General features: G+C 38.2%; 1 protein-coding gene across 1 annotated transcript in view; it reads left to right on the top strand.

The window, feature by feature from the left end:
* The window catches only part of LOC115226757 (annexin A4-like), a 28905-nt gene that overhangs the window by 4569 nt on the left and 21836 nt on the right, over positions 1–2500 (top strand). The window lies entirely within an intron of this gene.

Raw genomic sequence — 2500 nt, 5'->3', positions numbered from 1 at the left:
CACCTAGAAAGTTACCCTCCCAGGCACAAGTCCGGGCAAGGTTGTTTATGGAAGATCAGCAGTCGCCAATGCATACCGGCCTCCCCTCTCCACACCACCGATATTATCCAAGGGAAAGGCAAAGGACCCTTACAGCTTGGCACCAATGATGTCACAATGATGTCATTTCTACAGCTGAGTGAACTGGAGCAATGTGAAATAAAGTGTCTTGCTCAAGAACACAACACGCAGCCCGGTCAGGGATTCGAGCTCACAACCTCACAATCATAAGGTTGACGCTCTAACCACTAAGCCATGTGCCTCCATATTTATATATACATACATATATACATACATATATATATATACATACATATATATATATACATACATACATATACATACATACATATATATATATATACATACATACATATATATACATACATACATATATATATATACATACATATATATATACATACATACATATATATATACATACATACATATATATACATATATATACATACATACATATATATACATTCATACATAATATATACATACCTACATATATATACATACATACATATATATACATACATACATATATATACATACATATATACATACATATATATATATATATATATATGACCTAGTCAGCAGTGGAGGTGGATGCTCTGAGTAGCTGCTAGAACAAGAATAGGCTTCTACCCTTGTTGGTAACAAAGGCCTCTCCCTCAGAATGAAAGGCAGACTGTATGATGCCTGTGTGTGAACAGCCATGTGTCATGGCAGTGAAATGTGGGCTGAGACTGCAGAGAATATATGAAGACTTGAAAGAAATGAAGCTTCGCTGGATGTGCAACAGTAGCGCCTCATATATAGGCACTGCGGAGATGCACACCACCTATTTTCACTCGATATTATTGATAACATTCAATATAATGAGTCCTCTTGTCTTTAATTCTTTCTTTCTACTTGTACATTATATAATCCTTAAGATTAATGTCAGTAGCCATCCCCTTGTTTATGAAAAAATATAAGAATCCTTGTATACAACTGTGCACTTCACAGTTCCAGCGACGCGGTGTTTGGCTGTTGTGCGCATGTTCACAAGTCCGAAATAGGAAGCTGTGTGCTAGGAAGAGAGAGCACTGTTGTTCATGCAGTGCTGACCCTGATGTGCTGGTGAAAGGCAGTTTTCTTTTTGACTTCTGGTATGTTGTGCTTAAAAACATGTTTATATTCTTGAATGTGATAACCTGTTTATGCCAGAATTTGAAAAATAGGGAAGATTTTCCCTGTTTATTAGGTGAATTAGGGGAGATTTTTGAAAAACAAGGGGGAATTGGTGGTGTTCAGTGAACAAATTAAACACACAATCTGGCAGTGGCTAAAACACAAATTGATCAAGTTTGTGTATAAATATTCTTTTTATATGTTTGTTTCCTTTTACACAATATTAAAACAACAGCTAAAAATTTTCTGAAGCAACACCCCCACTAATTTTATCTTCAAGCCACCACTCATGTGCAATGTCAGTGCACAAGTATAACAGAGTGTAAATGTCTTGAGAGAAAAACTGGGCATAAGAGGCATTAGATGTGGTGTGCAAGAGAGGTGAATGCATATGTGAAGCATATGGATGAGGACAGCTGTGTAATGAAGTGCTGAGCTCTAACTGTGGAGGGAACCTGTCGAAGACCAAGAAGACATGGGATGAGGTTGTGAAACTTGATCTTCAAATGTTGGGCCTTATGGAGGCAATGATAAGAGCTTCATGCTAGTAGCACGTAAAAAGCACCATCCAGTGTCACCTTGACTGGCTTCCATGCCAGTGGCACGTAAAAAGCACCATCCAATCATGGTCGATGTCAGCTCCTCTGGCCACTTGTGCTGGTGGCAGGTAAAAAGCATCTACAACACTCTCAGAGTGGTTGGTGTTAGGAAGGGCATCCAGCTGTAGAAACACTACCAGATCAGGTTGGGGCCTGATGCAGCCTCCTGGCTTCCCAGACCCCAGTCAAATTGTCCAACCCCTACCAGCATGGAAAATGGACATTAAACGATGATGATGATGATGTATGTATATATAAGTGTATGTATAATGGATGAAATATGAGATTGGTGGTGGCCAATATTGATAAGAGATGTTTTATTTGGGAAAAGAAGACAGAAAGAGTAGATTAAACTCACCGTAAGGGAGTGGAATATTGAGTGATTCTGGCAGAGACCCTCTTCAAGGTAAAGTTGAGAGGAGGGGAATAAAAGGAAATCAGCAGAGTTTTACATCCTTTATATTTGAGCAATTGGCTGCAACTGATGGGGAACACAAGACAATATGAGTTTGAATACTCAGACAGGAAGTAGTAGGAAAGAGAAAATTTACATCAACAACATCAGCATCAACATCATCAACATTTAACCGTTTTGCATTCAGATTAATCTGCCAAATGCAATCCTTATTTATTCACATTGAATTAATCCTGCATTATCTCATAGCTTTGAGATT

The sequence above is a fragment of the Octopus sinensis genome, linkage group LG30, assembly GCF_006345805.1.
Source record: "Octopus sinensis linkage group LG30, ASM634580v1, whole genome shotgun sequence".
Lineage (NCBI taxonomy): Eukaryota > Metazoa > Mollusca > Cephalopoda > Octopoda > Octopodidae > Octopus > Octopus sinensis.
The sequence above is the reverse complement of the archived record's forward strand: the minus strand, read 5'-3'. Positions and strand labels throughout refer to the sequence as shown.